This window comes from Lissotriton helveticus, chromosome 8 (genome assembly GCF_964261635.1).
Source record: "Lissotriton helveticus chromosome 8, aLisHel1.1, whole genome shotgun sequence".
NCBI classification, from domain to species: domain Eukaryota; kingdom Metazoa; phylum Chordata; class Amphibia; order Caudata; family Salamandridae; genus Lissotriton; species Lissotriton helveticus.
In genome coordinates this window covers 1199804767-1199829148 of record NC_136069.1, presented here as the reverse complement: position 1 = coordinate 1199829148, position 24382 = coordinate 1199804767, and positions in this window count along the sequence as shown.

The following is a 24382-nucleotide window of genomic DNA, read 5'->3' as shown; positions in this document are numbered from 1 at the left end:
GTCAGGAGAGCGGGAATAACAATCTGGTGTTGCGGTCTAGGATTGGGGACTCCTTTTCAAAATTTAAATATATTCAACTCTGTTCGTGGTATTCCTCTGAGAAAAATAACACTGGTGGAAACTGGGACATTGAGTTTGCACTTTCGGCCCCAACTCAGAGGAAGAAAGAAGTGGGTTTTTTGTATAGGAAGCTGATTGAGGCAGAGGAAATTCGAGCTCCACCATTACATCAAGTTTGGAGACTTTCTGTCTTAGAGGCATCCTCAGCTGATCTATATAATTTCTCCCTTCAATATTTATATAGATTTGTTAAATCCGCTCCCCTTAAAAAGAATCACTATTATGTTATAAATAGGCTTTACTACACCCCTAAAAAAATCGCAAAATTTGTCAACTCACCCCCTGTATGCCCCAGATGTGATACGCCAGAGGCCGATGATATCCATGTTTTTTATGAGTGTCCTAGGATTGGCTCTTTTTGGGCCACCATTGAGAAGACACTGGAGAGTGTCTTCAAGATGAAACTTAGTTTTAATGTTGCAAGGGTCTTCATTGGTCTGGACATTGATCTCTTAAATGGGCTAAGGGAGACACAGGTGGCTTTATTTTTCACGCTTATTCTAATTGCACGTAGGGAAATCTGTAAAGTATGGAAGGATGTCACCCCCCCTACACGAAAAATGGCTTCAATCTGTACTAAGAATAGCACGCTTAGAAACCAGCACAGCACACAATGGGAATAGCGCAGTATGGCAACCTTTGATGGAATGGGCCAAGGAAATGAGGCTGGTAAGAAACCCTGAAATTGTCCAATGATTACACCTGGCCCCGGAATAAAGGGGTAGCCGGGTCGGCTCTGGGTACAGCAAGAAACCAAGAACTTCAACCCGGGGCGCCCAGGATGGATAGCGGGTTGCGAGTGTTCATTTGTACGTGCCAAGGTGAGATGAGGACAAAAAAATAAATAAATAACAATTCGGCTGGAATTACCTTCCAATACTATTAAAAGAGCTCCCTCTATGAGGAACGTTCTAGTAATATCCAGCCCTGAAGTCACTTTCACACAAACTTGGCTTTTCAAACCTGGCTTTTTTAAATGTGGATCTTGTCGCGGCTGCAAGTTTGATGCTAATTTAACTGACTACAGGACTGCATTTAGCTTGGTACTAGTCCCCATAAAACAACACTATACGTGTCTCAGCGACCATGATGTCCATGTCTTAGAGTGCACATGCGGGCTGAAATATGTAGGCAGCACTAAGCTCCAAGTTTTTACCAGAATCCTGCAACATTTGAGGGCCATAATCAATTCAGATCCCTACCACCAGGTATCTCAACATTTTAAGTTGGTGCATCAAAACAATGTGAATGAATTAAAATACTCTGTGATAGGGGCAGTCCCCATATCTAGACGGGTAGGGAATAGAGAAAGAAATCTACAACTTGAATCTCATTTCATCTTGGCTTTGGATACCAAAATGCCCAATGGGTTAAACACACGCAAGGATTTACACAACTTCCTGTAGAGGTATAAACAATCAGTTTTATTTTTATTTCTGAATTTAGCTGACCATGGTGATATCTATTGATTTCAAGTCTCTATTTCCTTAAGAGATTATCTTAACTCTTCATCAGATTCAAGAATCCGTCTTGATAGGAACTAATGGGTATTTGATAATTGTGTCCATAGTGTGCATCAGAGCAGGGAGTACACAGGGTATGGGCACTGACTGTACAATTCAATGGGTCTGTATATACAAGTACTCCACATGGCTTGTCATTAAAGTATAGGTGGTTAAACACTTGCACTTTTAGTGAAGCAATCATGTTTGTAGTTCAGGCAATAAGTTTGCCTCTGGGCAGCGTCATTATTTTTACACATTTTAGTATACTCATGGTGATTAAATTGTTTTTAGCATACTGATTTGCACATGAATGTGGGTATTATTTATGTACTGCACTTAACAGATGATTAGACATTTAACTTACAGTGATATACAAATATAGAGTTGGTCAAGGAAAAAGGCAAGATTATAATGTATTAAGTATCTGAAATTGTAATCTATGGAGCATTAGACATTTTATTAAAACATGTATCTTCCTTAATCTGCCAAGATTAATTGCACTAGCATAAGCACTAGCACTTTAAATATGCTTACAGGGTGCAAACAGTAATGAATTATCGATGGCAAAGAGGACGTCAATTAATGTATTTGAATATGCTGAAGTTTACATTTTCTGATTTATAGATAACTGTTCAAAACCACTGTAGGATGTATAATTTTAAGATCATGTTAAATTATTTTAAATACTGCTGTACATATCATATATTTATAGAATGTACAAGTGTAGGAGAGTAGGATCTGCTTCTTATGGTTACCCCCACTTTTTGCAGATGTTTCACTGTTTTTCGACTTTAGTCTGGCTGGGGCCCTGCTATCCAGGACCCCAGCCTAGCTGCTTCCTCTCTAAATTGATTCCATGTACATTAGGTACACTCCAGGTTTGTTAATGTGTACCCTTATGAGTCCCTAGTATTCGGTACGCCAGGTACCTAGGAAATAGGTACCTCAGTGGCCTTCCAGGGGCTGTAGCATGTATTATGCCACCCCTGGGAAGCCTTCCAAAATGACACCATAGGACTGCTACTGCAACATGGGCCCATGCATGAGCAGGGCCTCTCTGCAGCCTTCGGAATCTATTCGCTGGGGCTGTACTGTGATGCAGCCAGACCATATACTCTTAAGTGCATTATACCCTTGCGGTAAATGCTAACTTTGGAATGGTTGCAAGGAAACATGTCCTGTTTGGTGTAAAATACTTTGGAATCATACCCCCCCCCCCCACAGGCCTGGCAGCGGGGGTATGATTCCACCCTTCTAGAGGGAGAGACATGTACACATAATGTAAGCTAAGGAGAGCACAACTATATCGGAAACTGTCAGGAATAATCGTAAGCCAGAAAGAAAGAGAATAACAATAAAGGCTAAGAAGCATACAGGAAAGAAACAGAAATGAAGAAAGTCACAGCAAAATAAATAAGCTCACGGAGGAAAGGGAGAAGAGGAACCAGATAAATCCATATCAGCTGCTTTGCAGGAATTCAGGAAACTTTGAAGACGAACTGGATCTTCATATGTCGTTGTTTTGTTGTTGTAGGTAACCTTGAAAAGGCAGGGATGGAAGAGTCCATAGAGGGCACCAATGGAACGAAGATCCGCTCTCATATCCAAAAAAGCTTTGCGTCGGTTAGCTGTAGCCTTTGCATAGTCCTGTGCAAAGAACAAGGAGGACCCCGACCAGGAAAGCCGGGGAGAAGCTCTAGCCGTTGATAAGACTTTAGGAGATCCGTGTATTCCAGAAAGTACATGATAACTCCTCTAGGCCTCGACGGAGAAGAAACTGAAGATGATAATCGCCCAAGTCTGTGAGCACGTTGGATATTGAGCACTGTGTCCTCCGGTAGATGTAACAATTTAGGCAAAAATGACTTGAAGAAGGCAATTGGGTCATTCCCTTCGCATCCTTCCACCAGGCCATAAATACGTAAATTATTACTTCTATTTCGATTTTCAAGCTCCTCCACCTGTCGCTGAAGGGAAGAAACCTGCGAGAGTTTGTGGGAGACTTTGGATGATGTTTCTTGAGAAGACGTGACACTTTGCTCCACTATTGTTACCCTGGCGTCCATGTCCGACCACTTGTCCGTTAGAAATTGCAACTTAGTATTTGTCTCCTCCATGAAGGGGTGAAGAGCCCATATTTCCTCCAATAAAAGATCCACAGAGACTGGCGATAATGATTTGGGCGGAGAGGGAAGGTCCTTTTTCAACCGCTTGGAGGTAGCTTCCCCGGGTCTGACGTAGACGACTCCATCTCTGAGTTTAGAAGAGGAGGTAAATGCGAGGCCTCCAGTCGGGCTAGAGCAGAGAACAGCTTAGAATTCTTAACAAAGGTATGCTTTAAGTTGGTAGAGGCAGTGCAGCCTTTAGTTCTGCCCATATGATGCAAACAGCGAAGAGGACCGCCTTACGCCTTACGCCAGTCAGGTAGGAAATCTTGTCTCAAAGGCGCTAGCTTGGAGCACTATGAGAAGCAAGGAGCAAACGCAGGGGCTAACGAAAGAGGTAGGAGCAGCGCCACAGACAATTAGAGCGTCGTGCTCAGAACAGTAGTAAATAGTGCCAGTCTCACATAATAGGGAACCAAATAATGGAAAGAAATTCAGGGAGCAAATTGCCAGCAGGAGGACAGAAGCATTATTGCGAGAATGTGAAGAAAGTATCACAATTAAACCTGCATCTCCAGCAAGGATAAACAGCACAGCAAAGCAGGTCTGTGAGGAGTCAAAAAATGGCAGATGAGAAAGTCTATAAATTCTGCAGCAACAGTAAGAGCAACACGAAGTGAAAAGATCTCATATTTGGCCTGAAATGTTGTATTATCAAGAAGGATCTGCTTTGAGAAGCATATATTAGGAGCAAATTGAAAAAAAGGAGGATTCATGCTTCAAACATTGTTTTGCGCAAATCGTGTGACAAAAGAAAAAACAAAATGGCAGCCACAATCGGTTGAGAGGGACTTACTGCGGCCAAAAACAAAGAAAACGACCTCCACAGACATCGGAGACATCCTCAAGGTGTGCCCACCACCTTTCGATGCAGGAATCTGCCGTTAGTAGAGCCGGGTGACAGCGCGAACCGCGGGTTCTCAGAGCTGTCAGCGGAGCGCTCACCCGATTGCCGCCATACCCCGAGGGCGCCAAGCCACGCCCCCCCAAAGCAAATTCTTAGTCTAGAGAAATATGTCTGGTACCTAAAAGTGAAAGAATTGTAGAGTATACATCGCAGGCAGAGGTTAATGAGAATAACATACAGCCGATAAGATTAGTGACCACTTACAGCAAACAAGAAAAAAAGATTAGTAACATCATTTATTCCCAGTGGCCCATTGTCCTTACCAACATAATACTAAAACCAATTCGGCCGGAATTACCTTCCAATACTATTAAAAGAGCTCCCTCTATGAGGGATGTTCTAGTAAAATCCAGCCCTGAAGTCACTTTCACACAAACTTGGCTTTTCAAACCTGGCTTTTTTAAATGTAGATCTTGTCGCGCCTGCAAGTTTGATGCTAATTTAACTGACTACAGGACTGCATTTAGCTTGGTACTAGTCCCCATAAAACAACACTATACGTGTCTCAGCGACCATGCTGTCCATGTCTTAGAGTGCACGTGCGGGCTGAAATATGTAGGCAGCACTAAGCTCCAAGTTTTTACCAGAATCCTGCAACATTTGAGGGCCATAATCAATTCAGATCCCTACTACCAGGTATCTCAACATTTTAAGTTGGTGCATCAAAACAATGTGAATGAATTAAAATACTCTGTGATAGGGGCAGTCCCCATATCTAGACGGGTAGGGAATAGAGAAAGAAATCTACAACTTGAATCTCATTTCATCTTGGCTTTGGATACCAAAATGCCCAATGGGTTAAACACACGCAAGGATTTACACAACTTCCTGTAGAGGTATAAACAATCAGTTTTATTTTTATTTCTGAATTTAGCTGACCATGGTGATATCTATTGATTTCAAGTCTCTATTTCCTTAAGAGATTATCTTAACTCTTCATCAGATTCAAGAATCCGTCTTGATAGGAACTAATGGGTATTTGATAATTGTGTCCATAGTGTGCATCAGAGCAGGGAGTACACAGGGTATGGGCACTGACTGTACAATTCAATGGGTCTGTATATACAAGTACTCCACATGGCTTGTCAGCAAAGTATAGGTGGTTAAACACTTGCACTTTTAGTGAAGCAATCATGTTTGTAGTTCAGGCAATAAGTTCGCCTCTGGGCAGCGTCATTATTTTTACACATTTTAGTATACTCATGGTGATTAAATTGTTTTTAGCATACTGATTTGCACATGAATTTGGGTATTATTTATGTACTGCACTTAACAGATGATTAGACATTTAACTTACAGTGATATACAAATATAGAGTTGGTCAAGGAAAAAGGCAAGATTATAATGTATTAAGTATCTGAAATTGTAATCTATGGAGCATTAGACATTTTATTAAAACATGTATCTTCCTTAATCTGCCAAGATTAATTGCACTAGCATAAGCACTAGCACTTTAAATATGCTTACAGGGTGCAAACAGTAATGAATTATCGATGGCAAAGAGGACGTCAATTAATGTATTTGAATATGCTGAAGTTTACATTTTCTGATTTATAGATAACTGTTCAAAACCACTGTAGGATGTATAATTTTAAGATCATGTTAAATTATTTTAAATACTGCTGTACATATCATATATTTATAGAATGTACAAGTGTAGGAGAGTAGGATCTGCTTCTTATGGTTACCCCCACTTTTTGCAGATGTTTCACTGTTTTTCGACTTTAGTCTGGCTGGGGCCCTGCTATCCAGGACCCCAGCCTAGCTGCTTCCTCTCTAAATTGATTCCATGTACATTAGGTACACTCCAGGTTTGTTAATGTGTACCCTTATGAGTCCCTAGTATTCGGTACGCCAGGTACCTAGGAAATAGGTACCTCAGTGGCCTTCCAGGGGCTGTAGCATGTATTATGCCACCCCTGGGAAGCCTTCCAAAATGACACCATAGGACTGCTACTGCAACATGGGCCCATGCATGAGCAGGGCCTCTCTGCAGCCTTCGGAATCTATTCGCTGGGGCTGTACTGTGATGCAGCCAGACCATATACTCTTAAGTGCATTATAACCTCGCGGTAAATGCTAACTTTGGAATGGTTGCAAGGAAACATGTCCTGTTTGGTGTAAAATACTTTGGAATCATACCCCCCCCCCACAGGCCTGGCAGCGGGGGTATGATTCCACCCTTCTAGAGGGAGAGACATGTACACATAATGTAAGCTAAGGAGAGCACAACTATATCGGAAACTGTCAGGAATAATCGTAAGCCAGAAAGAAAGAGAATAACAATAAAGGCTAAGAAGCATACAGGAAAGAAACAGAAATGAAGAAAGTCACAGCAAAATGAATAAGCTCAAGGAGGAAAGGGAGAAGAGGAACCAGATAAATCCATATCAGCTGCTTTGCAGGAATTCAGGAAACTTTGAAGACGAACTGGATCTTCATATGTCGTTGTTTTGTTGTTGTAGGTAACCTTGAAAAGGCAGGGATGGAAGAGTCCATAGAGGGCACCAATGGAACGAAAATCCGCTCTCATATCCAAAAAAGCTTTGCGTCGGTTAGCTGTAGCCTCTGCATAGTCCTGTGCAAAGAACAAGGAGGACCCCGACCAGGAAAGCCGGGGAGAAGCTCTAGCCGTTGATAAGACTTTAGGAGATCCGTGTATTCCAGAAAGTACATGATAACTCCTCTAGGCCTCGACGGAGAAGAAACTGAAGATGATAATCGCCCAAGTCTGTGAGCACGTTGGATATTGAGCACTGTGTCCTCCGGTAGATGTAACAATTTAGGCAAAAATGACTTGAAGAAGGCAATTGGGTCATTCCCTTCGCATCCTTCCACCAGGCCATAAATACGTAAATTATTACTTCTATTTCGATTTTCAAGCTCCTCCACCTGTCGCTGAAGGGAAGAAACCTGCGAGAGTTTGTGGGAGACTTTGGATGATGTTTCTTGAGAAGACGTGACACTTTGCTCCACTATTGTTACCCTGGCGTCCATGTCCGACCACTTGTCCGTTAGAAATTGCAACTTAGTATTTGTCTCCTCCATGAAGGGGTGAAGAGCCCATATTTCCTCCAATAAAAGATCCACAGAGACTGGCGATAATGATTTGGGCGGAGAGGGAAGGTCCTTTTTCAACCGCTTGGAGGTAGCTTCCCCGGGTCTGACGTAGACGACTCCATCTCTGAGTTTAGAAGAGGAGGTAAATGCGAGGCCTCCAGTCGGGCTAGAGCAGAGAACAGCTTAGAATTCTTAACAAAGGTATGCTTTAAGTTGGTAGAGGCAGTGCAGCCTTTAGTTCTGCCCATATGATGCAAACAGCGAAGAGGACCGCCTTACGCCTTACGCCAGTCAGGTAGGAAATCTTGTCTCAAAGGCGCTAGCTTGGAGCACTATGAGAAGCAAGGAGCAAACGCAGGGGCTAACGAAAGAGGTAGGAGCAGCGCCACAGACAATTAGAGCGTCGTGCTCAGAACAGTAGTAAATAGTGCCAGTCTCACATAATAGGGAACCAAATAATGGAAAGAAATTCAGGGAGCAAATTGCCAGCAGGAGGACAGAAGCATTATTGCGAGAATGTGAAGAAAGTATCACAATTAAACCTGCATCTCCAGCAAGGATAAACAGCACAGCAAAGCAGGTCTGTGAGGAGTCAAAAAATGGCAGATGAGAAAGTCTATAAATTCTGCAGCAACAGTAAGAGCAACACGAAGTGAAAAGATCTCATATTTGGCCTGAAATGTTGTATTATCAAGAAGGATCTGCTTTGAGAAGCATATATTAGGAGCAAATTGAAAAAAAGGAGGATTCATGCTTCAAACATTGTTTTGCGCAAATCGTGTGACAAAAGAAAAAACAAAATGGCAGCCACAATCGGTTGAGAGGGACTTACTGCGGCCAAAAACAAAGAAAACGACCTCCACAGACATCGGAGACATCCTCAAGGTGTGCCCACCACCTTTCGATGCAGGAATCTGCCGTTAGTAGAGCCGGGTGACAGCGCGAACCGCGGGTTCTCAGAGCTGTCAGCGGAGCGCTCACCCGATTGCCGCCATACCCCGAGGGCGCCAAGCCACGCCCCCCCAAAGCAAATTCTTAGTCTAGAGAAATATGTCTGGTACCTAAAAGTGAAAGAATTGTAGAGTATACATCGCAGGCAGAGGTTAATGAGAATAACATACAGCCGATAAGATTAGTGACCACTTACAGCAAACAAGAAAAAAAGATTAGTAACATCATTTATTCCCAGTGGCCCATTGTCCTTACCAACATAATACTAAAACCAATTCGGCCGGAATTACCTTCCAATACTATTAAAAGAGCTCCCTCTATGAGGGATGTTCTAGTAAAATCCAGCCCTGAAGTCACTTTCACACAAACTTGGCTTTTCAAACCTGGCTTTTTTAAATGTAGATCTTGTCGCGCCTGCAAGTTTGATGCTAATTTAACTGACTACAGGACTGCATTTAGCTTGGTACTAGTCCCCATAAAACAACACTATACGTGTCTCAGCGACCATGCTGTCCATGTCTTAGAGTGCACGTGCGGGCTGAAATATGTAGGCAGCACTAAGCTCCAAGTTTTTACCAGAATCCTGCAACATTTGAGGGCCATAATCAATTCAGATCCCTACTACCAGGTATCTCAACATTTTAAGTTGGTGCATCAAAACAATGTGAATGAATTAAAATACTCTGTGATAGGGGCAGTCCCCATATCTAGACGGGTAGGGAATAGAGAAAGAAATCTACAACTTGAATCTCATTTCATCTTGGCTTTGGATACCAAAATGCCCAATGGGTTAAACACACGCAAGGATTTACACAACTTCCTGTAGAGGTATAAACAATCAGTTTTATTTTTATTTCTGAATTTAGCTGACCATGGTGATATCTATTGATTTCAAGTCTCTATTTCCTTAAGAGATTATCTTAACTCTTCATCAGATTCAAGAATCCGTCTTGATAGGAACTAATGGGTATTTGATAATTGTGTCCATAGTGTGCATCAGAGCAGGGAGTACACAGGGTATGGGCACTGACTGTACAATTCAATGGGTCTGTATATACAAGTACTCCACATGGCTTGTCAGCAAAGTATAGGTGGTTAAACACTTGCACTTTTAGTGAAGCAATCATGTTTGTAGTTCAGGCAATAAGTTCGCCTCTGGGCAGCGTCATTATTTTTACACATTTTAGTATACTCATGGTGATTAAATTGTTTTTAGCATACTGATTTGCACATGAATTTGGGTATTATTTATGTACTGCACTTAACAGATGATTAGACATTTAACTTACAGTGATATACAAATATAGAGTTGGTCAAGGAAAAAGGCAAGATTATAATGTATTAAGTATCTGAAATTGTAATCTATGGAGCATTAGACATTTTATTAAAACATGTATCTTCCTTAATCTGCCAAGATTAATTGCACTAGCATAAGCACTAGCACTTTAAATATGCTTACAGGGTGCAAACAGTAATGAATTATCGATGGCAAAGAGGACGTCAATTAATGTATTTGAATATGCTGAAGTTTACATTTTCTGATTTATAGATAACTGTTCAAAACCACTGTAGGATGTATAATTTTAAGATCATGTTAAATTATTTTAAATACTGCTGTACATATCATATATTTATAGAATGTACAAGTGTAGGAGAGTAGGATCTGCTTCTTATGGTTACCCCCACTTTTTGCAGATGTTTCACTGTTTTTCGACTTTAGTCTGGCTGGGGCCCTGCTATCCAGGACCCCAGCCTAGCTGCTTCCTCTCTAAATTGATTCCATGTACATTAGGTACACTCCAGGTTTGTTAATGTGTACCCTTATGAGTCCCTAGTATTCGGTACGCCAGGTACCTAGGAAATAGGTACCTCAGTGGCCTTCCAGGGGCTGTAGCATGTATTATGCCACCCCTGGGAAGCCTTCCAAAATGACACCATAGGACTGCTACTGCAACATGGGCCCATGCATGAGCAGGGCCTCTCTGCAGCCTTCGGAATCTATTCGCTGGGGCTGTACTGTGATGCAGCCAGACCATATACTCTTAAGTGCATTATAACCTCGCGGTAAATGCTAACTTTGGAATGGTTGCAAGGAAACATGTCCTGTTTGGTGTAAAATACTTTGGAATCATACCCCCCCCCCACAGGCCTGGCAGCGGGGGTATGATTCCACCCTTCTAGAGGGAGAGACATGTACACATAATGTAAGCTAAGGAGAGCACAACTATATCGGAAACTGTCAGGAATAATCGTAAGCCAGAAAGAAAGAGAATAACAATAAAGGCTAAGAAGCATACAGGAAAGAAACAGAAATGAAGAAAGTCACAGCAAAATGAATAAGCTCAAGGAGGAAAGGGAGAAGAGGAACCAGATAAATCCATATCAGCTGCTTTGCAGGAATTCAGGAAACTTTGAAGACGAACTGGATCTTCATATGTCGTTGTTTTGTTGTTGTAGGTAACCTTGAAAAGGCAGGGATGGAAGAGTCCATAGAGGGCACCAATGGAACGAAAATCCGCTCTCATATCCAAAAAAGCTTTGCGTCGGTTAGCTGTAGCCTTTGCATAGTCCTGTGCAAAGAACAAGGAGGACCCCGACCAGGAAAGCCGGGGAGAAGCTCTAGCCGTTGATAAGACTTTAGGAGATCCGTGTATTCCAGAAAGTACATGATAACTCCTCTAGGCCTCGACGGAGAAGAAACTGAAGATGATAATCGCCCAAGTCTGTGAGCACGTTGGATATTGAGCACTGTGTCCTCCGGTAGATGTAACAATTTAGGCAAAAATGACTTGAAGAAGGCAATTGGGTCATTCCCTTCGCATCCTTCCACCAGGCCATAAATACGTAAATTATTACTTCTATTTCGATTTTCAAGCTCCTCCACCTGTCGCTGAAGGGAAGAAACCTGCGAGAGTAAGTGGGAGACTTTGGATGATGTTTCTTGAGAAGACGTGACACATTGCTCCACTATTGTTACCCTGGCGTCCATGTCCGACCACTTGTCCGTTAGAAATTGCAACTTAGTATTTGTCTCCTCCATGAAGGGGTGAAGAGCCCATATTTCCTCCAATAAAAGATCCACAGAGACTGGCGATAATATAATGATTTGGGCGGAGAGGGAAGGTCCTTTTTCAACCGCTTGGAGGTAGCTTTCCCCGGGTATGACGTAGACGACTCCATCTCTGAGTTTAGAAGAGGAGGTAAATGCGAGGCCTCCAGTCGGGCTAGAGCAGAGAACAGCTTAGAATTCTTAACAAAGGTATGCTTTAAGTTGGTAGAGGCAGTGCAGCCTTTAGTTCTGCCCATATGATGCAAACAGCGAAGAGGACCGCCTTACGCCTTACGCCAGTCAGGTAGGAAATCTTGTCTCAAAGGCGCTAGCTTGGAGCACTATGAGAAGCAAGGAGCAAACGCAGGGGCTAACGAAAGAGGTAGGAGCAGCGCCACAGACAATTAGAGCGTCGTGCTCAGAACAGTAGTAAATAGTGCCAGTCTCACATAATAGGGAACCAAATAATGGAAAGAAATTCAGGGAGCAAATTGCCAGCAGGAGGACAGAAGCATTATTGCGAGAATGTGAAGAAAGTATCACAATTAAACCTGCATCTCCAGCAAGGATAAACAGCACAGCAAAGCAGGTCTGTGAGGAGTCAAAAAATGGCAGATGAGAAAGTCTATAAATTCTGCAGCAACAGTAAGAGCAACACGAAGTGAAAAGATCTCATATTTGGCCTGAAATGTTGTATTATCAAGAAGGATCTGCTTTGAGAAGCATATATTAGGAGCAAATTGAAAAAAAGGAGGATTCATGCTTCAAACATTGTTTTGCGCAAATCGTGTGACAAAAGAAAAAACAAAATGGCGGCCACAATCGGTTGAGAGGGACTTACTGCGGCCAAAAACAAAGAAAAACGACCTCCACAGACATCGGAGACATCCTCAAGGTGTGCCCACCACCTTTCAATGCAGGAATCTGCTGTTAGTAGAGCCGGGTGACAGCGCGAACCGCGGGTTCTCAGAGCTGTCAGCGGAGCGCTCACCCGATTGCCGCCATACCCCGAGGGCGCCAAGCCACGCCCCCCCAAAGCAAATTCTTAGTCTAGAGAAATATGTCTGGTACCTAAAAGTGAAAGAATTGTAGAGTATACATCGCAGGCAGAGGTTAATGAGAATAACATACAGCCGATAAGATTAGTGACCACTTACAGCAAACAAGAAAAAAAGATTAGTAACATCATTTATTCCCAGTGGCCCATTGTCCTTACCAAGATAACACTAAAACCAATTCGGCCGGAATTACCTTCCAATACTATTAAAAGAGCTCCCTCTATGAGGGATGTTCTAGTAAAATCCAGCCCTGAAGTCACTTTCACACAAACTTGGCTTTTCAAACCTGGCTTTTTTAAATGTAGATCTTGTCGCGCCTGCAAGTTTGATGCTAATTTAACTGACTACAGGACTGCATTTAGCTTGATACTAGTCCCCATAAAACAACACTATACGTGTCTCAGCGACCATGCTGTCCATGTCTTAGAGTGCACGTGCGGGCTGAAATATGTAGGCAGCACTAAGCTCTAAGTTTTTACTAGAATCCTGCAACATTTGAGGGCCATAATCAATTCAGATCCCTACTACCAGGTATCTCAACATTTTAAGTTGGTGCATCAAAACAATGTGAATGAATTAAAATACTCTGTGATAGGGGCAGTCCCCATATCTAGACGAGTAGGGAATAGAGGAAGAAATCTACAACTTGAATCTCATTTCATCTTGGCTTTAGATACCAAGATGCCCAACGGGTTAAATACAAGCAAGGATTTACACAACTTCCTGTAGAGGTAAAAACAATCAGGTTTTTTTTAATTTCTGAATTTAGCTGACCATGGTGATATCTATTGATTTCAAGTCTCTTTTTCCTTAAGAGATTATCTTAACTCTCCATCAGATTCAAGAATCCGTCTTGATAGGAACTAATGGGTATTTGATAATTGTATCCATAGTATGCATCAGAGCAGGGAGTACCCAGGGTATGGGCACTGACTGTACAATTCAATGGGTCTGTATATACAAGTACTCCACATGGCTTGTCAGCAACGTATAGGTGGTTAAGCACTTGCACTTTTAGTGAAGCAATCATGTTTGTAGTTCAGGCAATACATTTCGCCTCTGGGCAGCGTCATTATTTTTACATATTTTAGTATATTCATGGTGATTAAATTGTTTTTAGCATACTGATTTGCACATGAATTTGGGTATTATTTATGTACTGCACTTAACAGATGATTAGACATTTAACTTACAGTGATATTCAAATATAGAGTTGGTCGAGGAAAAAGGCAAGATTATAATGTATTAAGTATCTGAAATTGTAATCTATGGAGCATTAGACATTTTATTAAAACATGTATCTTCCTTAATCTGCCAAGATTCATTGCACTAGCATAAGCACCAGCACTTTAAATATGCTTACAGTGAGCAAACAGTAATGAATTATCGATGGCAAAGAGGACGTCAATTAATGTAATTGAATATGCTGAAGTTTACATTTTCTGATTTATAGATAACTGTTCAAAACCACTGTAGGATGTATAATTTTAAGATCATGTTAAATTATTTTAAATACTGCTACACATATCATATATTTATAGAATGTACAAGTGTAGGAGAGTAGGATCTGTTTCTTATGGTTACCCTCACTTTTTGCAGATGTTTCACTGTTTTTCGACTTTAGGCTGGCTGGGGCCCTCCTATCCAGGACCCCAGCCTAGCTGCTTCCTCTCTAAATTGATTCCATGTACATTAGGTACACTCCAGGTTTGTTACTGGGTACCCTTATGAGTCCCTAGTATTCGGTACCCCAGGTACCTAGGGTATAGGTACCTCAGTGGCCTTCCAGGGGCTGTAGCATGTATTATGCCACCCCTGGGAAGCCTTCCAAAATGACACCATAGGACTGCTACTGCAACATGGGACCATGCATGAGCAGGGCCCCTCTGCAGCCTTCGGAATCTATTCGCTGGGGCTGTACTGTGATGCAGCAAGACCATATACTCTTAAGTGCATTATAACCTCACGGTAAATGCTAACTTTGGAATGGTTGCAGGGAAACATGTCCTGTTTGGTGTAAAATACTTTGGAATCATACCCCCACCACAGGCCTGGCAGCGGGGGTATGATTCCACCCTTCTAGAGGGAGAGACATGTACACACCGGTACACCCGGTACCAGTTTAAAAGAGCCCTGACATCACAAAATGGATGCTGCAGACACAGATATGAGTCTGGCCTCCTTCAGCTGGATGAAACTCCGGCAGGGGAGGCCTGGACAATAGGTTTCCTGTCACAAGAAGGTGTCACCACCTCCCAGACAGGCGTTAGTGCATTGGGGCAGGGTGGGTGTACTCCAAGAGTGCTTTGAAGTCTGTACTGGGGGCCCATTTGGTGTCCCTGTGCATAGCCCAGTTCAAACCAGTTGCAGGGGCTACCAGCCCCTGCTCTGGCATAAAACTGGACAAAGGAAATGGGTGTAGCCACCCCTCTTACCAAACCCTCCCGTAGGTGGGCCCCCAGAGTTAGTTCAAACCCTTTCTTGGGTATAAAGTAGGAACCCCTGACTACAAAACTTTAGATTACACCTGGTCAAAACTGTGCTACAAAAATCCCAGAACTTCGACGATCTACATGACTAGATGACTGAAGAATCTCCCTTGGAGTAAAGGAGTTACTCCCCTGCTTGACAGGCACCAAAAGACACATCTGCCCTGTTTGCATTACTGCAGCTCCTCCCGGACTCTGAAGTATTTGCAACACAGGAGTTGGGGTTCCAGACTTCCCAGAGGCAAATAGAGTCCCCAGCAAAGCTGGGGACCCGTAGCCCTTGTGGGTACCATGGAACCGGAACCCCAGGACACATGCACATTTGCAAGTGCATCAGCTTCTTGATGTTCCTTGAGGCTGTGCATTGGGTTACTTGTAGCCCAGACCCCGAGCACATTTTCCACTGAAGATTGCTGGCCCACACTCCATAAGTGTTCAGTGAGCCGGACCTTTGCGATCCTTGGTCTGGTGACTGGTGGGTCCCTGAGAAGGAAACTCTGACTTTCCTAGGGCTTCCCTGGTTGGACCATAAATGTCCTGACTCTCCACCACTTTGTGAGTCCCCCGGACCTTGCTGGTCCGCACCAAAGCACATTCTCTCTTCCTGCGTGGGTTTCTTTTACCAGCGCTTCTTGGGTCCAATTGGGCACCTACACCGCAGCACTCAACATCCTTTGTGGGACAGCTCGAATCCAGCTCCTGGTCATCGTCAACACCTCCTGGTCCTCGTGGCTGCAGAGTCAAGCTTCACCTCTTCACACCTGAATCACCCGACAGCGGTGAGCATTCGTCTATCGTGCCCCTGGTCACTGGCAAGTGACCCAGACTCTGTCCCCTCTGCTTTCAGGGTTTTTCTCATCTTTTATTCAGGCTTCGTTCACCCCGGACACTTTGCTCTTTGATGGCAGCAGCACTTTGCAGCAGCTCGCCATTGAAATCAATGATGATTCCCGACACCAGAAGACAACTTTGCACCTGGCTTCCCTGGGTGAGGTAACTCGAGTAATCTGGTGCTCCCGTGGGTGTTGGCCCTAGAACCCCTTAAGTCTAAAGGGGTTTGCTCAAAGTACTCTCCTAAGTGTCCTTAATCTTTAAATTTCCAACTGCAACTTTCCCCATAGAAGCTAACGTGATTCGCGGCTGTGTTCTCACACTGCACGCGTCCCCCGTAGGTCCCCTAGTAGTTGTTAATTTCTCCTGGCGAGGGGTAACTGGCCTTAAAAAGGTTGTCTTAAGTGCAGACCTCCCTGTTGAATGCTTGCTTGGCAATGATTTAGAGACTCCAGCTTGGGCTGAAGTGGAGCTCAGGACCCATGCAGAAATGTTAGGAATACATGCACATGTGTTTGCCGTGACCAGGTCATAGGCCAAAGTGTCAAATGCTGTACAGGCCCAGGGTTCTGGAATAATGGACCAGGTACCTTCCAAGAAAAGGAGCAGTAGGGTAAAGGCAGTGCCTTCCCCTCTGACTCAGAATACAGATCAGTCTCTTGAAGGAGATGATATTACTCCTGAAGAAGGAACTGTCCCTGATGAGCTTGAGCCTGATCAGGTTGAGTTCTTGGGGACAGGGGGCCCTTCCAGGGATGATCTGAGCCAGGAGCAGCTGATCTGTCCCTCTCTTGAACCCCTCAGACAGCAAGCTGCTGCTGAGGCTGCTGGGAATGCTAGTGGTACCCATAGGATCTATTGAGATGATGGACTCATATACTCAGAGAGTAGATACCCTAAGCCTGGTGCCGCCAGGAGGTTGGTTATACGTCTGAAGTTTAGGGGCTTCCTATTAACACTAGCGCATGATATTCCCTTAGCAGGTCACCTGGGCCAAAAAAGAACTTGGGACAGGATTGTCCCTCACTTTCATTGGCCCCACATGTCTGAAGACACCAAGGAGTTTTGTCGCTCCTGTGTCACCTGTCAAGCCAGTGGTAAGGCAGGTGTTGCAACAAAGTCCCCCATGATACCAATACCTGTGGTGGGGGTTCTCTTTGAAAGAGTGGGGATTGATATAGTTGGTCCCATGGATCCTCAGACAGCCTCTGGGCACAGATTTATCCTGGTGGTGGTGGACCATACCACTAGGTATCCAGAAGCCAATCTACTTAGTACCACCACAGCTCATGTGGTGGCAAGGGCCCTCTTGGGAGTATTCTCAAGGGTGGGTTTTCCTAAGGAGTTAGTATTAGACAGAGATACCAACTTCATGTCTAGTTACTTGACTACAATGTGGAACGAGTGTGGAGTGAACTACAAATTCCCCATACCCTCTCACCCACAATGCAATGGTTTAGTTGAGAGATTCAACAAAACCTTGAAGGGCATGGTTAAAGGTCTCCCACAAAACCCTAGGCGCATACTTTTGCCCTGGCTTTTATTTGCCAACAGGGAGGTTCCTCAAAAGGGGGTTGGTTACATCCTGTTGAACTATTGTTTGGACAACCTGCTAGGGGTCCATTGTGTCTGGTGAATGAGGGATGAGAGTTACTGCTCAAACCCCCTAAAAAGGGCATAGTGGACTATGTACTTGGTCTCCGCTCCAGGATGGCAGAGTATATGAAAAAGGAAACTAAAAACCTTGAGGCTAGCAAGGAATTGCAAAAGGCCTGGCATGACCAAAAGGCTGTGCTGACTGTTTACCAGACAGGACAGAAGGTGTGGGTGTTGGAGCTTGTAGACCCAGCAGCCATCCAGGACATGTTGAGTGGCCCCCATACAATGTTGAACAGAAGGGAGAGATTACCTATTTGGTAGACCTTGGAACTCCCAGGAGCCCCCATAGGGTGCTTCATGTAATCAGACTGAAACCATATGTTGACAGGGCAGACATAGGCTTGTTCATTGCTACTGATGTTGGACAGGAGGACGAGAGTGATCCACTCCCTGACCTGCTCTCACAGAACCCTGATGATGGGTCAGTGAATGGTGTAGCCTTTGGAGGCAGCCTCACTGCCCAGCAGAAAGCTGATTGAAGGCAGGTGCTCAATCAGTACTGCCATATGTTATCTCTGACTCCTAGTCAGACTACCTGGTGCACTCATGAAGTGGACACTGGAGACAGTCTGCCTGTTATCAATAAGATTTACAGGCAACCTGACCATGTCAGGGACTGTATCAGGACTGAAGTCCAGAAGATGTTGGATTTGGGAGTTATTGGACCCTCAGATGGCCCTTGGGCTATTCCAGTAGTCTTGGTGCCTAGACCTCGCACCCAGGGAGGTAAGAGAGAGATGAGGTGTTGTGTAGACTACAGGGGTCTCAATGTAGTCACTAGGAATGATGCCCGTAAAATAACCAGAGCATATGAGCTTATAGACACTTTGGCCTATGCCAAGTTTCTGAGCAAATTTGATCTGACAGGCCTGCAGAAAGCAGGCTTAACTGTCAAGGCTACTAAGTGCCAGCTAGGGCAGAGTCAGGTTGTGTACTTGGGCCGCCTTGTGGGTGGAGGCCAGGTTCAACCATTGCAGAACAAAATCCAGACCGTCATGGACTGGGTTACTCCAACTACCCATATTCAAGTCAAAACTTTATTGTGCCTGACTAGGTACTACAGAAGATTTGTCAAGGGATATGGATCCATTGTGACACCCATGAATGACTTAACTTTCAAGAGAATTCTCAGTAGATAGTTAACTGTCAAAAGGCATTTGATGACCTGAAGCAGGCCATGTGCAGTGCTCCCATTCTGCAATGTCCTAACTACTCCAAAGCATTCATTGTCCAAACATATGCAGCTGAGTTGGGGGTAGGGATTGTGCTATCACAATTGAATGATGAAGGTCAGGACCAGCCAATAGCTTTTATTAGCAGAAGGCTGGCCCCCAGAGAGAAACATTGGTCAGCTGTTGAGAGGTAGGCCTTTGCTGTGGTTTCGGCTCTGAAGAAGTTGAGGCCATACTTGTTTGGCACTCACTTCACTGTTCAGACAGACCATAAGCCCCTCTAATGGCTAAAACAGATGAAGGGTGAAGACCCCAAACTTTTGAGGTGGTGCATTTCCCTACAGGGGATGGACTATACAGTGCAACATAGACCTGGGAGTAACCATGCCAATGCAGATGGACTCTCCAGATATTTCCACTTAGAACATGAAGACTCAACTGGTCAAGTTTAGTTTAATGTCCCTGCGTTTGGGAGGGTGGTTGTGTAGGAGAGTAAGATCTGCTTCTTATGGTTACCCTCACTTTTTGTTGATGTTTCACAGTTTTTCAACTTTAGTCTGGCTGGGGCCCTGCTATCCAGGACCCCAGCCTAGCTGCTTCCACTGTAAATTAATTCCATGTATATTAGGTACACTCCAGTGGCTTACCAGGGGCTGCAGCATGTATAATGCAACCCCTGGGAAGCCTTCCAAAATGAAACCACAGGACCACTACTGCAGCCTGGTAAGGTGGTTCAGGCACCCCTTACTTAGATATAGGTTACCCCTATGGCAGGCCTTATCAATCCTGAAGGCAGTGTGCTGAGTTTTGTGTGAGAGGGTGCCCCTGCCTGAGCAGGGCCCCTCTGCAGCCTTCGGAATCTATTCTCTGGGGCTGTTATGTGATGCAGCCAGACCATACACTCTTAAGTGTATTATAACCTCGCTGTAAATGCTAACTTTGGAATGGCCGCAAGGAAACATGTTGTGTTTGGTGTCAAACACTTTGGAATCATACCCTCTGCCAGTCCCTTCTAGAGGGAGAGAAATGTACACGCTGGTACACCTGGTACCAGTTTAGAAGAGCCCTGGCATAAAAAAATGGATGCTGCAGCCACAGACATGAGTCTGGCCTCCTGCTGCTGGATGAAATTCTGGCAGGAGAGACCTGGACAATAGATTTCCTATCACAGGGAGGTGTCACCACCTCCTAGTCAGGCATTAGTGTATTGGGGCTGGGTGGGTGCACTCCAAGAGTGATTTGAAGTCTGCATTGGGGCACAGTTGGTGTCCCTGTACATAGCCCAGGGCAAACCAATTGCAAGGGCTACCAGCCCCTGCTCTAGCACAAAACTGGACAAAGCAAATGGGTGAAACCCCCCCTCTTTCAAACCCTCCCGTAGGTGGGTCCCCAGAGTTAGTCCAACCCCTTCCTTGCGTATAAAGTAGGAACCCCTGACTACAGGACTTTAGATTACACCTCGATGAATCTCTGCTACAGAAATCCCGGAACTCCGACGATCTTCACGACTAGATGACTGAAGAATCTCCCTTGGAGTAAAGGAGTTACTCCCCTTCTTGGCAGGCACCAAAGATGCATCAGCTGGTTTGCATCTCTGAAGCTCCCGCTGGACATGCAACACAGGAGGTGGGTTTCTAGACTTCCCAGAGGCCTAACCGAGTCCCAAGCAAAGCTGAGAACCGTAGCCCTTGTGGGTACTGTGGAACCAAAACCCCTGGACACCGCGTGCATTTGCAAGTGCATCAGCTTCTCGACATTCCTTGAGGCTGTCCATTGGGTTACTTGTAGCCCAGACCCCCAGCACCTTTTCCACCGAAGATTGCTGGCCTACTCTGCACAAGTGTTCCATGAGCCGGCTCTTTGTGTTTTTGCTCGAGGTACCTTCATGGACCCTGGTCCGTTGACTGGTGGGTCCCTGAGAAAGCAAATCTGACTTTCCTTGGGCTTCCCTGGTTTCTCCAGATGTGCCCTGACTCTCCACCACTTGGTGAGTCCCCCAGACCTTGCTGGTTCGCACCAAAACATATTGTCTCTTCCTGCGTGGGACGCTGTTTCCAAGGCTTGTTGTGTCCAATTTGGGCACCAACACTGTAGCACTCGGCATCATTTGTGGGACAGCTTGAATCCAGGTCCTGGTCATCGTCAGCGACTCCTGGCCGTCGTGGCGGCAGAGTCAAGCTTCACCTTTTTACACCTCAGTGGGCATTCGTCTATCGTGCACCTGGTCACTGGCAAGTGACCCAGACTCTGTCCCCTCTGCTTTCTGGTTCAAGGCTTGGATCACCCCGGACACTTTCCTCTTCAATGGCAGCAGCACTGTGAGGCAGATCGCCATTGAAATCAACAACTATAACATCGGAAGACACCTATGCACCGGCTTCCCTGGGTGAGGTAACCTGAGTACTCTGGTGCTCCCATGGGTGTTGGCCCTAGAACTCTTTATGCCTAAAGGCATTGCTCAAAGTCTTCTCCTAAGTGTCCTTAATCTTTAAATTTCCAACAGCGACTTTCCCCATAGAAGCTAACAACGATTTGCGGCTGTGTTCTCACACTGCAAGCGTCTCCAGTGGGTTCTCTGTGTCACTACTTTGGGTGGTTCCTTGTGAGCCCAGCGATTCTACAGGCTCTAGGCCTTGTGTCTAGTCAAGTCGTGGATCTTATACCACTTTAACATACGGTTTGGTTCGCCCTAGGGCCTAACGTATATTTTGTTCATTTTCTGTGCTATATGAAGTCTAACATATGTACTTTGACCTCTAGCCTCATAAAGAGACTAGTAGGAAGTGTTTAGTTATAAATACATATATTTTATATATATACCTGGTATGGTTATCCTTTCATTTATCCATTCAAGAGATTATAATAGACTGGTTAAACAAGCTACTTTACATTCCTTCAAGACTTAGCCTGAAGACTGCTCTCCATAGCTACCACTAAGATAGCTTTCAAATAAGGGTGTTTTTAACCCATCACCTCTAAGGGGTTGTTTGGACTGGTGCAAGGTGCCCACTATAACTAGTTTACAGCATATGCCAGGCCAACTTCTCACAACGAGGCATCGATTGACAAAGTATGTTACAATATGGTATTTCTGATAGTCTGTTTTCTGTATTTATTAATATGCCCTAGAAGTTTTTAAAACAAATGGGACATGCAATTTATTTAATGGTAGATTTGACTGTGCTGTGTCATGTGATCAAGATTGCGTCCCAGCAATCGAAACACGTCATGTCTGTTTCAATATTGAGGTGATGGAACACATTAAAACACTACTGTGAACAAGCAACAAAATAGTGTTGGCTATGTATATATATAGGAAAAGCATTTTTTTTTTCAATATCTTTGGCGCCGGTTGACGAATCTTCGCAAACATTTCCAAACTAGTGGCCCCTTCCGGTCACCTCCTGTCTTGAAAGTTTCGGGGTGATTCAACAAGCGGGGCCTGAGAAAAAATGGGACTCCCAAAATGTGTTTTCCCCATGTAACTTTCCATAGAAACTTTAGACACAGCTACAGCCCGAACTGATGAATGGAATTACACCAAATTTGGCAAAACGGTAGGTATTGTTTCAGAAAGAGCCCTTTTTGTTAAATGGTGTAAATCAATTTAGTAGTCCCTGAGAAATTAAAAAAAGAAAAAGTTTCAATATCTGGGGGGGATCCTAACCATACAAGCATGAGCTTGCCTCTGATTGGCTGCCAAGACTTTAAACCAGGGAGTGTTGGCAGCCATCTTGTGCCTTGGATGGAGAGAGAAATAAAAAGGTGAGTGAAATATTAGAAACAAGAAAAGGGGGCATAGTAAAAACACCCTGACCCCCAGACCCAAAAACAGCATTTATTTATTTTTATAAATGGGTGGGGTCGTGTGGTGGGCGAATCCGTCCCAAATTTTTTTTAAAGCTCTTGTTTTTTTGCTGTCAGCATGAAATCTAAGGAACTGTTTTCAAAAGCGTACTTGTTTGTATTTCTCCGTAGTGAACCTAGCTGGGCCACATTTCGAAGTTGTGCTGTCAGCATTTGTATTACTCATTTCCGCCATTTGCATAGCACTGTAGCACTTGCGGCGGACCAGCGAAGCCTGTAGGTATTACTGTGCACTTTAAGACCAAGCAGGGTCACTAGTGGGGGTACCTGTTGTACAGCACCAAAGTCAGAGTCGCTCTTGGAGTTACAACAGCCTGGAGGGCCTTCAGACACAGCCAGAGTGCTGTTTGAATCACACAGACCATATACTGTGAAGGGATCTCTGTAAGTAATCAAAAGATGTCTGTAGATGAGGTAGTCAGTTAGTAGAATGAGATATATCTAAAATGGTAGAGAAGATGTTCTTTTTAGGAAAGTAGAGATTTGATTCGCTGTTTAAGAAGATTATGCATTCAAAAATAGGGTGCATTTTACTTTGTTTAAAAAGCATATTTCTTATTGGTTAGTAAAAAATGTTTGAAAGGTACAGCAGAAAGGATAAGGGCATGTTTCGCAAAGGCAACTACACTTGCTGTTCTTATTTGCAACATTATGGGGTGAACTTGTGACCTGTCAGTTAAATTGAATGTTGCATGACCTGTTGCTATGGAAACTGGTATTAAGCAGAATGGGTGAAGAAGTCAGTTGAAAAGTGTTATTATCTACAGGCAAAGGAAATGTGTTTTTCACTTTGAAAACCTCTGGGAAGCAATGTCATTTGTTGCTTATTGTATGTGTATTTGTATGGAAAAATAGAGGGAAACCTTGCCATTACTGGTTTAACCTTGTAGAGTCTGGTAGAGCATTGGTGGGAGGAGAAGATGGCGGCTGGCTGAAAGAGCTCAGTTGTGAGCTCCTTGCCTGTAGGAACAGTACTACCGACAAAGCCCACCAGGACAGACTATCACTATCACCGGGGCACCAGGGAATGACGGTCGTATACCCTTAATTGTACCGCTACTCTACAAAAGCATGATTCTACAAAAAGGCTTTTTCCGATCCCACCAACCTGTTGTCTCCGTCCTGGACCTTATGCGGTGAGGGGTGAGCGGGAAGCATCCTGAAGCATCCTGGAGGCATCCGCATTGGCATCAGGCATCCGCATTCACATCTACATGCGGCTGAACCGGTGAGTGTGGTTAGAGTCTTTGTCCACACTTGCATCCATGGGCGGCTGGCATCGGTGCCCTGCCCCGCGATTGGTGCTCGTGCAGTCTGAGCGATCGGTGCTCCGGTAGCCTTGGTGAGTCACCGGATCCGTAGCAGTCTCTTGCTTCTTTTTTTTTGTTTTTCCCCTTCGGTCTCCCTGCATGTTCAAGCAAGGCAGGAAGTTGCAAGTTGTGGCAAGTTGCGGTGGCGGAAGCATGGGGCCATTGTGAACCACAGTGAACCCCAGCAGACAGGAGAAGCGGGGGGGGCCAAGTAATCGGCGCTCCTTGCTCTAGCTGCC